This window comes from Rhinolophus ferrumequinum, chromosome X (assembly GCF_004115265.2).
Source record: "Rhinolophus ferrumequinum isolate MPI-CBG mRhiFer1 chromosome X, mRhiFer1_v1.p, whole genome shotgun sequence".
Taxonomy (NCBI): Eukaryota; Metazoa; Chordata; class Mammalia; order Chiroptera; family Rhinolophidae; genus Rhinolophus; species Rhinolophus ferrumequinum.
This window is the reverse complement of record NC_046284.1, coordinates 26,463,314-26,479,521: the sequence shown is the minus strand read 5'-3', so window position 1 is coordinate 26,479,521 and position 16,208 is coordinate 26,463,314.

Sequence of the window (16,208 nt, the reverse complement as noted above, 5' to 3'; positions counted from 1 at the left end):
TTCTCAGATAGCCAAGGTACCGTAGTCCTTCTTTTGCTATCACCACTAAATTTTAAAAATCCTGGGGGCAAAGTCAAAGTCCCCACGGAACCTGGGGCAACTCATGGTAAGTACCTAATATAAGAACTTGGATTGAATTACTGTGATTTTTTTGGTGCGTGTTCTATTTGTATCCTTGTTGTTATTATTTAGTAGTAATTCAATACTAATAATGTGCATAATCATGGATATAAAAGCTTTTCGTAAAAGATGCAAAAATCGCCAAATGCCAACAATTAAATATTATCTTTTATATTTCTCCTCACCATTTATTTTGATCCACAACGGGAAGATTTACATCCTAGTTTTAAAAATTCAGTCATAAGGAACAAAAGGTAGCAAAACATATAGAAAACAATAATCACAAAACCTACAATTTCCAAAACGAAACATATACTTCACAAAGTGTAAAGAAATCATGGTTAATTTCCCTCAACACACCTTCCTAAATTACCAATCTGAAATCAAGTGTGATTTCTGCAAATAGCAGGAAGGCACACAGTTATCCCCCCTCCCAATATATCCCCCTTTCCTGGGGATAATACCCTAAACTCCTCTGTGTTTTAAAGTTGTGAATCTTAATATACAAAAATCTTGTGACATTTTAGCTCTTATTGGTCATTTGCACTTTAGTGTGAATGAGTGTGGGATCCTGTCCCAGGACTGGTTTTGAACAGAGAAAAAAAGGCAAAGAGAGCAAGACACTTGTGATTGAAGGAATGTGCCACTGAGAGAAGAAAGGAGAGGCTGGTGGTGCTAGCTAGCTTTTCTCTGATTTTACTTTCATTATGTTCTTCTCATGTACTTCAGATTTCTCCCCCAGTGCACTCGTTTCTCATCCTGAAGTACACATGTATACTATCCAACAGGTATAGGAAGTATCAGCATAAAGATGGTTCCTATTTCTGGAGCATCAACTTTAGTCAAAAGGTGTTTGAAATACGAATTTTTTCTATTAAAATATACAGATGTATTAAGGAATGAACGGCAGAGTCTGACGTGTCTCCAAGTAAAAACAATAAACTGTATAGGAGAAAACATAGGTACTGTCTTTGATCCATTTTGAGTTAATTTTGGTACATGGTGACAGATGGGAACAATCAAAGTGTCCTTCGATAGACGATTGGATAAAGATCTGGTTTAAATACACAATGGAATATTACTCTGCCATAAGAAAAGATGAAATCGTGCCATTTGAGACAACATGGATGGATCTTGAGATTATTATGCTAAGCGAAATAAATCAGACAGACAAAGTGGAGAACCATATGATTTCACTGATATGTGGGATATAAAACGGAAAGCAACAAAGGAACAAGACAAACAAAGAAACAAAGACTGATAGACATAGACAATAGTTTAGTGGTTACCAGAGGTAAGGTGGGAGAGGGTTGGTAGATGAGGGTAAATGGAGTCAAATATATATGGTGATGGAGGGAGAAATGACTCTGGGTGGTGAACATAATGTGATATATAGATGATACATTGTTGTACACTTAAAACCTATGTAACTTTACTAACCATTGTCACCCCAAAAAACTTTAATTTAAAAAAGTGTTCTATGAGTATATTATTATACATGTGAAACCTGGCCCAAATGGACACATAGGGCAAAATTAAAGGAGGAAAAGTGAGAGAAACCACAGAAGGCAACATAAAATCTGAAGGGTATGTGTGGAGGGTGGAGGACTCAATGTAGCTAGGGAGCCAGTCTGGACCCCCTTTCCTCTACCTCATTTTATGTAGTCTTTTAACAAAGATGAATCAGATATGGTCCCTGTCCTCAAAGAGGTCACAGTCTAAGTAGAGAAGTGTTCTGTCCCTCTTTTTCCTCATTTACTGCCTTTCTTCAGACCTTACCTTTGACAAAGTGTAATTGCACCAAATTGCTGACCCTAATATATAAAAATGAACAGAGAAAATTAACTTGGCAAACAACAGTTCTCTGCCTTATTCCCACTTTAGTTTAGGATTGACTTCCAGAATGACTTTCTCATCTCCTGGCATTTTCCTTGGCTCAGTCTGAAGCTCAAAGCATCACCTTGCTTTTTTTCTTTTTGTTAACTACCATCTATTGAGTGCATATTACATGCCAAAAACATGCTAAATGCTTTACATATACTTTTGAATTAAATCCTCATAAAGCCACTTAGAGTTACCGTGTTTCCCTGAAAATAAGACCTAGCCGGACAATCAGCTCTAATGCATCTTTTGGAGCAAAAATTAATATAAGACTGGGTATTGTATTATATTATATTATATAAGACCCGGTCTTATTTTACTATAAGTAAAATTTTTTTTATTTTACTTATAGTAAAATAAGACCGGGTCATATATTAATTTTTGCTCCAAAAGACACATTAGAGCTGATTGTCCGGCTAGGTCTTATTTTTTGGGAAACACGGTAGGTATCTATTTTACAGATACAAGTCTGAGGCTCAGAGAGGTTAAATAATTTGGTAGAATTGGAACGCCAAGTCTTGTTGACTCTAGGGCTCAAGATGGTAATAATTGTGCTATTCTGCTTCTAATAATATTCATCATTTGCAATATTGCAAGACAATGAAAGCCAAATTCAGATTATTTAGCATGTGTTTCATGTCTTAGGGCATACATAGGTGTGTAGAATTTCAGGGTGTGAGATACTTAAAAATCAGCTGTATCTTTTTCCTGAGCTAGATTTTGTATGATAATTTTTCAAAGTAGAAAAATCCTTTAACATGCAACTTCAGGTAACCTTATCATAAATAGCACGGTAATTTATATTTCTTCTGTTACATCACACATTAAATAACTGCATTATCTCTTCAGTATGAAATTTTTCTTTTCTTTTTTTTTTTTTTGACTCTATCTACTTGCTCCTTCTACTCCTTCCTTCTGTTAGGGATTATTTCAACCGGTCTATTTTTGAGCAATATTTTTGAATCATCTTTTAAAATGTTTTTTATTTCTTACATAAGTATAAATACCTTAATCAAAGAAAATTAATAGAAAAGCAAAAATATGAAAAAAGTCACTCAAAATCCCGCTACCTTGCTTTAACTACTCTTAATATTTGGAGTAGAACCTTCCAGACATTTTCCTTTGTAGAAATTCATTTACATAAATATGAATAGTTTCTTTTTTTGCAAAAATAGAATCATTCTTTTTTGTTTGCCTGTTTTCACTCAACAATATATTAGGAGCATATTTCCATGTCAACAGATATATATTTACAAAATCATTCATAATGACTGCATAGTGTTCCACTTACGAATGTACAGCACATTATTTTGTCAAACAACTCTTCTTCAACATCTAAGTTGTTTCTGTTAAGTTTTCCAGCTCCCTGCATTCTCACTGTTCTGAGTCCCATTACTATTCCAAGAATTTACCTTGGATACATGCAAGAATCCCAAATTATTCTCCAACTTCCACCTTATAATAACTTCTATGTAGAGCTAAAGAAATTATCTGGCCATACATATTACCAGAGCCTTAAGAGTGACAACGTCTCCTTATAAACTCAGAGAGAACAGCATAGAGAGGGATGGTAAAAATATTTCTCAGTCATTTTCTCAATACAATTTCTACTGTCAAGGAGGAAGCCCCATAAAGAATAGAGAGCTTAATAAAGTGAGGTGAAAAGAGGAGGTTTGCAGCCAGACAGTCTGTGATTTGAATCTGGCTTCTGTCACTCACTAGCTGTGGGATCTTAGATGAGTTATTTGGCCTCTATAAGTCTCTGTTTTCTGATCTGTAAAATAGGGATAATAACATTTATTTCATAAAATTACTAGGAGGATTAGTAATATCATACGTAAAGAATCTAGCACCATGCCTGACACAATAGTGGGTGCTCAAAAAACGGTAGACGTACACAAGCTATTACCATTACCTTTTCCTTAACATACAGAGCACTGAGGACGTACCACATTTTCAAAAATGACACTATCATGAATGTCTTTAAAAAGAATGGTGAGAAAGCTTACTGATATGAACAGAATGGTTACTACCAAGGTACTGTGAACAGAATCTTTTGTATCAGCTTCTGAAGAACATTGATCAGTGGGATTGCAGTGTAGTTTTAAGTCATACTGTGGTTTCAATGATAAATTTCAGATAGAGGACAAGAGAAGAAACACCAAGCCCTTGACCTTGTCTTTATGAACTTAATAAAAGTATTTAATACTTTTATGCATTCTGATAGCTACTAAACAAGTTTGGTTATGCAAAATGGCTATTGGATAACTACTACAATATTCATAATCTGACAAAATGGATGTATTGTTCAGTAGACCAGGATTCATTTTGAGGTTCCCAAATATGGCCCCAAGATTCTCTATAAAGGTATGCTTTGTTCTCTAACCTCAATGGAGTAGAACAATTAAAGATCATTTCAAATGAAAAGACAATAAGGGAAAATAGTAGCAGATAGAGCAAGGTGTTGAGAAGGATCAGAAAAAAGGCGACTCTTGTTGAACAAAGTCTACAGATCATGAATTTTAGGCAGATTTGCAAATAATGATAGCACATGCTCTGTAAATAGCAGCTGTTGCCACAAGCCAAAGGGCAATATTTACATGAATCCTGTGGCAAGGTCTATGGACCAAGCCTTGACCTTTCCAGCCAAACTCATATACTTGGTAGCACTTTCAGCTGTGTCATCTTGAAAAAAGGAAGGATCACATTATACATAGATGGAAAATTGCCAATGTACAAATATGTTCTGTCCCCTAAATTAATTTCTAAATTATTTTTTGAAACTTGGAACACATGTTCCCACAGAAAAGGTGTGATAAAGGGATGTGAGCTTCCCAGATTTCCTCACAAAAGTGCATTTAGCCCACGATGTAACTGAAATACTGTGCATTGGCCATGGGAACTACAATGGAACAAAGTACCCTTGCAAGCAGGAACACATCAATACACAACAAATATTTCTTGAACCTTTCCCCTTGAAACTCCAAGCAATGAAAGGGGAATTCTATCCTCCCATGGCTGCAGTTTGGTGAAAAAGAAATCCTCCACTGCCCTTGCCTGGAAGGGTCCTTCTCAAGTCAGGTGGATGCATGCACTGCAGCATCCCTCTATTTCAGTGCTTCTTGAACTTTCTCATCGAATAACCCTTAATGACAGAGGAGACTGAACAGGTAGTGGGGAAGGGGTAGGATGTCTAACTGGAAGTCTCAAGCTTTTATTTGGAGACACGTCAGACTCTGCAGTTCATTCCTTAATACATCTGTATATTTTAATGGAAAAAATTCGTATTTCAAACACCTTTTGACTAAAGTTGATGCTCCAGAAATAGGAACCATCTTTATACTGATACTTCCTATACCTGTTGGATAGTATACATGTGTACTTCAGGATGAGAAACGAGTGCACTGGGGGAGAAATCTGAAGTACATGAGAAGAACATAATGAAAGTAAAATCAGAGAAAAGCTAGCTAGCACCACCAGCCTCTCCTTTCTTCTCTCAGTGGCACATTCCTTCAATCACAAGTGTCTTGCTCTCTTTGCCTTTTTTTCTCTGTTCAAAACCAGTCCTGGGACAGGATCCCACACTCATTCACACTAAAGTGCAAATGACCAATAAGAGCTAAAATGTCACAAGATTTTTGCATATTAAGATTCACAACTTTAAAACACAAAGGAGTTTAGGGTATTATCCCCAGGAAAGGGGGATATATTGGGAGGGGGGATAACTGTGTGCCTTCCTGCTATTTGCAGAAATCACACTTGATTTCAGATTGGTAATTTAGGAAGGTGTGTTGAGGGAAATTAACCATGATTTCTTTACACTTTGTGAAGTATATGTTTCGTTTTGGAAATTGTAGGTTTTGTGATTATTGTTTTCTATATGTTTTGCTACCTTTTGTTCCTTATGACTGAATTTTTAAAACTAGGATGTAAATCTTCCCGTTGTGGATCAAAATAAATGGTGAGGAGAAATAGAAACCAATAAACTGAAACAATAAACTGTATAGGAGAAAACATAGGTACTAAACCTGTGGATCTTGGGTTCAAAGAGGATTTTATGAATTTGACCTCAAAGGCAAGAGAAGTAAAAGCTAAAATAAATTAATGGAACTATATCAAACTAAAAAGCTTCTGCACAGCAAAAGAAACCATCCACAAAATAAAGAGGCAACCAACCAAATGGAGAAGATTTTTGCAAACAAGACCTCTGATAGGGGCTGATATCCAAAATATATAAGGAATAAGGAACTCATACAACTCAACAACAACAACGAAAATGAAAAACAATCCAATTAAAAAATGGGCAGAGGACCTGAATAGACATTTCTCCAAAGAGGACATAGACAGTTGGCCAATAGACATATGAAAAGATGCTCAACATCACTAATCCTCAGAGAAATGCAAATCAAAACCACAATGAGATATCACCTCACACCAGTGAGAAAGGCTATCATCAACAAGACAAATATAGAACACTTTTAAGGCTCTTTTACAGCTGTGTAGAACAAGATATCAAGGACTATAGTGGCTTGCAAAGAAAATGGATTAGGTCCTTGTCCTGAGGCTAGACCAAGGGGCTCAGACTTCAACACATCAGCATCACTCGGAGGGCATGTTAAAACACAAATGGCTCACCTCACTCCCAGAGTTTCTGAATCAACAGATTTTGGATGTGGCTAGGAATTTGCCTTTTTAACAAGTTTCCGGGTGATGCTGATGCTGCTGGTCCAGGGACCACACTTTAGAACAAGTGACTTAGAACAGGCATCAGCAAACTTTTTCTGTAAAGGGCCAGATAGTGAATATTCAGGCTTTGTAGACTGTAAGGTCTTTGTCACAATGACTAAACTCTGCTGCTATAGCATGAAAGCAGCCATAGACAATAGGTAAACACATGAGCATGGCCAGGTTACAGTAAATTTTATTTATGGTCACTGAAATTTGAATTTCATATAATGAAATATTATTCTTTTGTTTCAACAATTTAAAAATATAAAAGCCATTCTTAGGTCGAGGGCATACAGAAATGGGCATCAGACTGTGTTTGCTGACCCCCACCTGAAAGAGACTCATTATCTGAGAAAGAAAACGTACACAAGTGTGTGTGTGTAGGGAAGACATAAAGCAATAAACACATGAGAAGGTTTTTAACCTTGATAGTCATCAGGGAACTGCAAATTAAAGCCATAGTGAGCCACTGCTCAACATTCACTAGAATGGCCAAAATTTCTTAAAGATTAACAATACCAAGCATTGGTGAGGGTGGGAAGCAATGGGTACTCTCACATAGTACACGTGAGAGTATAAATTGTACCACCACTATGAAAACCAGTTTGGCATTATTTACTAGAGTTAAACACATATGTGTCTTATTGTGGTAGAGAAACGAAGATGTGCCACCCAGATTCTCCTTTAAGGAAGTATTTTGTGCAAATATGGGGAATGCCGTCAATAGATAGCCTCCAGCCGCCAGCTCCTTGAGAGTTTGCCTTAGCTGCACAGAGATGCTTTGCTCAAGGTCATGCTGTTCCTAAAGTGAATGAGCAAGGCAGGAGTGGAAATGAGAGAGGCCTGACACATAACACACTGATGGGCATTACTTGTTCCAGCTTCATGTCAAGCTGGCCCACGCTTTATCAGACTTGTATCGTAGCTCATCCTCTCCCTCTGGACAATTGTACTTCCTCTGCCTTCCATTCATGAGTTTGGGTCTCTGATAAACATCTTGTAGTCAATACTCCATCTCAGCTTTTGCTTCTGGAGGGCCCAACCTGCAACACCTTTGACCCAGTAATTCCATTAGGATAATATACCCCAGAGAAAATCATTCATATATGCACCAAAAGATATGCATAAAAATGTTCATAGCAGCTTTTGTTTATAATAGCCAAGTACAGGAAGTCACCCAAATGTCCATCAGCAGGAGAATGAATGAACTGTGATATATTCATATGATGGAGTATTACACATCAATGAATATGGCAGCTATATATGACTACATGCATGACATACGGTAATACTGAGTGAGATAAGCAAGATATAAAAGAATGCATACTGTATGGTGCCATTCATATAAAGGTCAAAAACAGGCAACAGTATTTATGGTTGCATTCAAAGTGATAAGACTATAAAGAAAAGCAAATAAATAATTATCACAGAAGTCAAGATAGTGGTTATGTCCTAAGGGATGGTCTTCAATAAAGGTTAACAATCAGTGTGACTCAATTCTTGACCAGTCCAAAGAGACAGAAGCTTTTATACGTCATCAGAGTATGCTGGCTCAATACCAGCCCTGGTTTAATTCTGGGTGGTAGAATAAGGGATGGTCAGAGAGAGAGGTGCCTAGTTTGGGGGTGTTTTCCAAAAAACTAACAATGTTCAATTTTGTGACCTGGATAAAGGTTACATAGGCATAAACAATCATTTGTTAAACTGTGTGTGTGTGTGTGTGTGTGTGTGTGTGTGTGTATACTGCACATTAAAAGAAGGAAAATATAGGCATACTGTAGGGAAATATAAATAAATGTTTTGTAAACATTTACTTTAAAAAGTGTATCTATAACGCACTGAGAAGATGGTGGGGAGCGAATATAAAAATGATCAGAGCTCATCATGTGCTTATTCATGCTGTAACAATGTGATACAAAACAGACCTTGAGAAGTTCCAAGAAGTTCTATAAGAGGTACACAGAGACACTGTTGTTCAGAAGAGGGAGTGTTCTTTTCCAGCCGAGAAGTGAAAGGAGAAAAGCTTCATAGAGGAAGGACCATTTGAGGTGAGCATTGAAGAATAGAGAAGATTCCAACCAGCACAGTTGGTAGAGGAAGTTTAGGGAAAAGACAGACAGCATTAACGAGATGGAAGTAAGAATAAGGAGCATGTGATCAAGAAATCAGAAATCGAATAGTCAAATTGATTAAAGCAGCATCTCCCAACTTCCCCCTCCCCCCCGCCGCAACTTGTTTTGATGCTTAACATCCTCAGGAAAATTCTAAATCACACAGGAAAATTCTAAATCATACATTATTTTCTGTAAGGAATAGTTAGTCATACGTTCCACAGATACCTACTGAATAACTACTATGTCAGATGGCAGGTACTAGAAATACAGCCATCCTAGCAAGACAGAAAGGTTCTGGAGCTTACACTGCCTATAGCAGGGTTAAGTTTCTTTCTAAAGGCACCATTCTTTCTGAGAGCAGAAAGCAGTCTAGACTCGTGCCCATAAACTTAGTCAATTCAATGTCAGTTGTGTGTGTGTGTGTGTGTGTGTGTGTGATTTCATGATTAACCTCAATCAGATTTAGAGTCACCCTCTCCTTCTTTCATGACCCTCGTGTTGATTTTGAACTCCAGAGTTTTTGTAAGATTTAAATAGCAGTGTTGGGGAGGAGGTGTCCACTTCTTGGACTTTTACTATATTCTGCACTGGCCTTCACTGAGATGTACAGCCACCATGTCATCCCTTTCTGCTGCCATCCATTAAGGTGGCCAACTCCTCATCAGGCCTCTAATGGCACCGTCCCTACTGCCATTCAGTGCTGCTTCCCCTTTGTCATGACCACAAGACCCCACAAGCTTCTAGGTTCTCTTTTCCTATGTGCCTCCTTCTCAGTTCTGAGACTCTTATCTATTAGGGTGGAGGGATGGGATGAGTAACCTAACAGCAAGCGTTCTTCCCTAAATCTTTCTGTCTTACACCGTTGAACTGAGACAGTAAATAATAACCTAAAAACCAAAAGTATGTTCTGCACTTCCTTTGTGACACCTGCAGTGGAGGTGAGAACAGCCTCATGTGTCACTGCCTGCCTTGAGAAAGGTTACAGGGTTGAGAGTAGAAGGGAACTCAGCTAACCTTCACAGATTGTCCCACTGGATCCATCAGTGTAGATAGATTAAATGTCACAAAGAGCAAAAACTGTTTTCAAGACCTGATTGGAATTCTTGAATTTTGTGCTTTAAAAAAATACCAATTTGCTTACTTTAATAATTTTTGTATTTTGTTTCTAAATTATGAGATTAGAGAGATGGTTTTACTTGGCAGATGTGGATAATTTTTATTCTCAATAAGCGAAAAACTGGTTAAATTTACCCATAACTCTATTTTCTCTTTTAGGGTTTTCAAAGTACTGGAGAAATCTTTACATGCTATGTAAGAATTTTGGTCAGATAAATGCAGCTTATGGGTCTGATAAGTATCATCTTGAGAATTTGTAGAATTTTTATCATTTTTATGACCTATATTTCAACATCAGCATCTCTTTGATTCTTTGTAGATATATATTAAACAACTCATGACCAGTTTAAAAAAATTAACACTCTATAAAGGTTAAGACCAAGATGGCAAGTTAGCAGTACCAGCTGGATGATCAATGGAGTGCCTGAGTCATGAGCACACCTGTCTGATTGCCACTAATCACTGCATGTGTTCAATTCCTAAGGGGAATGCTGGGTAGACATTAAATTTGTGAAGAGTGGTCTTGGGAGGTCACTCTGGAAAAATGTGTTCAAGACATACTCCTTGGAGCCTTAAATGCCAAGCTAACTCCGTGTTCTTTCAGTTCATACGTTATCTCCAGTTTCTGAGGCGAGGAGGAAAGTAGGCCTGGGCAATGCCAGACCTGGCTATGGGATTCACTAAGCAGACAAGAGAGCCTAGCCTAGGAGAATGAAATAGGGCAAAGGGAATTAAGAAACTAGCCAGGACAGAAATAAAGTAGCAAAGGGAAGGTAAGACTTAGGGGGAGAAGGAGGATCTGTAGGGCCTGGTGTTCCAAAGGAGGACATCTTCTCCTGCCTGTTGTACCTATCACCATCTAATGAGCCTTTCTCACCCCAAATTCTATATAGAATGAAAGTATAAACGGAAATATGTAAATGAAAATGAGCTCTTCTTCATGTTGCTCTGTATGGAAAGCAACATCTATGTTGGACTTGTGTATATGAAAAGCGAGGCTTTTCAACTAGTGGTGACTTAAAAAATAATGAATCATTTATGCCTCTGCCCTGCCTGCCTTCCAGCCTCTGGCTGCTGACTCACCTATGCGAAATCTTCTTCCCCAGCCTCATCTATGTTAGACAGGCCTGTTTTTGCCTTTGCAGGCCCTAAGCCCTCTTACTTGTGAAGGCTTCAGCCAGCATCATATTAAGCATATTAAAATGCATCTGAATCCTGCATTAAATATTTATATTTTTGCTATAAATTTTTGAAAGGGCTTTTATAATTTTGCTCTTCAAATTGTGTATAACTAATTTAATTTGTACTGGCTATGATTTCCCCATATTTATAATGCATACTTGAAAATTCTTGGGAAGTAAGAATATCCAACCCCAAAATTTTCTCAAAGACAGTGGCTGTTTTTAATAAATACAAATTTAATAATTAATGAACTTGTTATATTTTGTAACCACTTAATTAAATTATTATTTTGAGTGTTCCATTTCCTTTTAGTATTTTATAGTTTCTTTTTAAGATCTCAATTTTTATTTTGTCTCTAAAAAGCCCATAAATCCTAAGGATTTAGTTATAGTTCTCTAATGGATAAAAGACAGGCACTGAGCACCCATTTAATCATGTGCCTCTGTGTGTGTATTGTGTGTGTGTGTGTGTGTGTGTGTGTGTGTGTGTGTGGTGGCAAAGGTGGTGAGACTCATGTTTTCTTAAAGCTAGAGTTTCATTTATTTGAATTTTGTTCAGTGACCATTTAGCTCTTTGCAATGGATATTTCTTATATGTAAATACAAGTATAAGGCACAAGACCTTTACTCGGTTGGGAAAAATGCTATCTAATGATGATAAGTGAGAATGATCAGAACTATACAGTAAGGAATTTACCATAAAATTAACAAAATTTGAGTCATAGGATATCATATGTGAAGGAGAAGCAGGGTTCGTGGATAAACCGGAAGTTTCAAACTTGGGTGACTAGTTAAACAGTGGTATCATGAACAACCACAGGTAAGTCCAAAGGTGGTTATGGATTTAAAAAAATGATTTAGCCAATTTACAGAAATGACTTCACACGTACAGAAGCACATAAGTAAGCATAGTCCCCAAAATGATCCCCCAAAAGGAGATACAACAATTTGCCGCAGAATGAGGCCTAGGGAAATGATTATGTTTGTCCAGTTGCCTTTGTCCCCTCTACTGGTCCTAGGCTGAGGAGATTAATATCTTCACCTAACTTTGACTCCAGGGCCAGCTATTTCAATGCATCCTAAACACCACTTTAGACTCCCTCACCCCATGACCTCCTGCTGTGCCTGCTATACTAACTCCCAAGCCTAATGCACCTTCTTGGCATGTTTCCCCTGCTCTTGCTTTCCATCTTAAAGTGTTGCCGAAGAAAGTTATAGGCATGTGTTCCTTTGAACCACTATAGAAATTCATGCCATCTGCCTCCAATTGTGCTCTCCGTTGCTCTAAAACGCTTTACCTTTTCTGCATTCACTGTCACTCTCCAACAGTGCCTGTTCCCTCCTTCTACATCGTATTCAAGTTCTCAAACCCTCTACTCTCAACTTTAATTTCATCAGATTAAATGTGATCATTCAGGTAGACAAGTTACCAGAGTACCTGGCATATAGAATGTTCTAAATAAACACTGGTACTACTATTAATACTGAATGAACAACATAATATGTTGGTTAAAAAGCTAAGGCTTTGGATTCAGACAAATGTCAGTTTCTGCCACTTACTAGTTAATGGTCAAGTTGCTAAATGTCTCTGAGTCTCAGTTTTCTCATCTTTAAAATGGAAACAATATTAATAATTTACAGCGATTTAGTGAGAATTAAATGAAAGGCCATGAGAAGAGGGTCTGTCACGTGAGTCTTCAACATAGCCACCAGGATCAGGTATTGTTGTTATTATTACTATTATAATATCCACTTATTACTTTTTTTGGAGAAAATCATCATCTCTTCTGTGAGAGATCACAGTTTTTAACGTCCTCACCTCCATGTCTTCACAACTTCTTAATCTTTACAACAAACATTTGAGTACCCCACTATATAAAGGGCACTATTTTAGGTGCTGGAGATACTGGAGACTTGGAGGAGGAAGTTACCCTCTTCTCTAAGGTTGATGCTTCCATCTGTACCTTGGATACTTGTCCTTCCCTAATTACTGAGGATTTTTTCTTGCAACCTTCCTGCTTTTCTCTTCTTGTATTTTAAATGCCCCCCTCTTCGCTGGCTCCTTCCCCTTTGCTTTAAAGTGGCTTCAGGTTGTGTCAACTATTTCTGTTTGACCCTTCTAACTAACTTAATTAAAATTTCATTTTACTCCTTTTTATTTCCAAGCCTCTTCAATACATGGTCTCTTATCTCCATTTCCTCACGATATAGTCCCTTCTCAATTCTGTCACCTTGTTTCTACCTTCACCACATATTGAAACCACTTATTTCATGGTCTCCAGTGAACTCCTGAAGAAAGTCTCTCAGTCCTCATTTTCCTTGTCCCTTTTTCAACATTTGACACTAACCCTCCCCTGCATATTATTTCTTTGTTTTTCATTTTCATTGATTGCAAGCAATTTAAAATGCAGGAAAGGACATGAAATAACATAACCAATATATGTACCTACCACCCAGTTCTATCAAACTCTGCAACATCAACTTTCAGATTGTGTATAAAATACGTACATATAGATATATATATTACAGATATAGTTGATATTCCCTTTGTGCCCCTCTCCCTGTTTTGTATTTGGTGATTATCATGCCCTTTCTTGTTTTATACACTTTTACTATTATGTCTATATAGTGATAAGCAACATATAATGTTTTCAGGCTTTATGTAGATGGTAAACTGTACATATTAATATTCTGAAATTTTCTCTTCGTGCTCAACATTATATTTTTGACAATGAGCTCTGTTAATACATATAGTTTGAGCTATTCATTTTAATTTCAAAATAGTATTCAACTTCATGAATACTATGATTTATTTATTAATTCACCTACTGATGGATATTTAATTTGATTCCATTTTTTGAGGTTACAAATAATGCTGCAGTGAACAGTTTTTTACATGTCTCCTTGTGCCCAAAGTGTAGAATTTTGCCCAGGTCTATTGCTAGATTTGGAATTTCTAGATTGAAAGGTATTACATGTACAATTATATTATATGATGTCAAATTCCTCTTCATAGCAGTTCTACCAATTTACACCCCTTCTCACAGTGACCAGAGTTCTATCTGTTCTACATCCTCAACATTTGGTGTTGTCTGAATTTCAATTTTTGCCAAACCAAGGGTTGTAAAATGGTATCTCATGGTTTTAATTTTCAATTTCACTGAACAGTAATGAATTGAAGCATCCTTTCATGTCTTTATTGATCATTTGGGTTTCTTTAACTATGAGTTGCTTATTCACATATTTTGTAAATTTTCTACTAGTTTTTTTTCTTTTTTCTCACTTATTTGTAGGGGTTCTTATACATTCTGGATACTAATTCATTCATTCAATCAATATTTTTCTAGCATCGACTTTGTTCCAAGAAGGGTTCTAGGCACTAGGAATGAACCAATGAACAAAACAGACAAAAATCCCTGCCCTCATGGAACTTACATTCTGGGGGGTGGGGGGTGTAAACAATAACCAAAATTAATAAGTAAAATAGAATAATGGATAGTAATAAATCCTCTGGAGAAAACTAAACAGGGAAGATAAATAGGGAGCATGTGGGTATGGGAGTGGGAAAAGAGACTGTTGAACTGCAATTTTAAATAAAGTTGTCTAGGAAGGCCTCGCTGAGGAAGTGACATTTGAGCAAAGATATGCAGGAGGTAGAAGTGCAGGCAGGGTGAACAGCAAGTGCAAAGGCCCTGAGGCAAGAGTGTTTCTGGCATGACCTAGGAATAGCAAGGAACAGTGACTAAGCAGAGTGAGTTGGAGAGAGTGGTGGAAGAAGAAGTCAAAAAGGTGATGACAGCTAGAAGTGTAGAACCTCACAGGTTATCCTTTGTCAGTTACATGCATTTAAAGTATTTTATCCCAGTCTATGGCTTTTCTTTTAACTTGTGTATGTTGTCTTTAAGTAAAGTGTAATGTAGTTAAATGTGTTAATCAATTACTTTATTGTTTGTGCTTTTCAGTATCTTAAGTAATTATTCACAGTCCCTATTCCAAGGTCATAAAGATGTTCTTCTGAAAGTTGTAAAGATTTGCGTCTCATATTTAAATGTTTGACCCACCCAGAATTGATTTTTCCCCTCTATGGTGTGAGGTAGGGATCTAATTTTATAATTTTCCATATGGATGATCAATAGGCCCAACACTATTTAGTGGATAATCCATTGTCCCCTACTGCTTTGAAAGTTGACATGTATGCTGCATATCAACTTCCTATATGTGTGGATCTGTTTGGAGGCTCTATAGTCAGTTCCATTGGTCTCTCTACCTCCATACCACACTGTCTTAATTACTATAGGTTTAAAATCAGTCATGATATATAGTCAATTGTAGATTCTTGAGCAAATTAATAACAAAAAAGAAGCATTCCTCTGGGATTCTTAGAATATTCTTATAATTGTCAACAGAGTGAAATAGTCCAAGGAGATATCACAAGGGCTTACAATAAAGTGATGGTAGTGCAAATAGAGAGAAAACAAGAAATCTAAAAGTAATTCCAAAGAAAATATTAACAAGGTTTATTGACTGATTGGATGCAGAGAAATTAGGAGAGAGGGAAAAAATCATACGGCTTTGAAGTTTCAAGCCTGGGGTGGCTGTGTGAAATGATGAGTTATTTTTGTCATTCAGTGTTGTGCTAACAATGGGGTATATTAGGCAAAGGATCAGGGCCAGGGATGTATTTTTGGTCGTTGCCTGCATAGAGGTGACTCGGAAGGGGCGCAAAAGTCTGACTGAGCTTTGGAGATTTTTCCGATTTAGGAAGTGGAAGGAAGAAGAGGACAGGGGCGGGGGAGATAGAATAACCAGTACATTATAACCGTAATAAGGAATTTTTTGAATGGATGATGTGGGTCCTATTGGCCCAACACTTTTGAGATCCTCATAGGTATGACTATGTTTTGTTTCTGTGGCAATCTTCAAATCTCCAGAACAGTTTTGGTGTCACGGGCAGCATTTAAAACATATTCCTTGCTGGACGTGGTGGAGATGCCCCAGGTCCGTCGGGTCTCTAGCTGCAGTTCCGGAGTGTGGCCGCAGGGGGCAGACTCTGCGGCGGCCTGGAAAA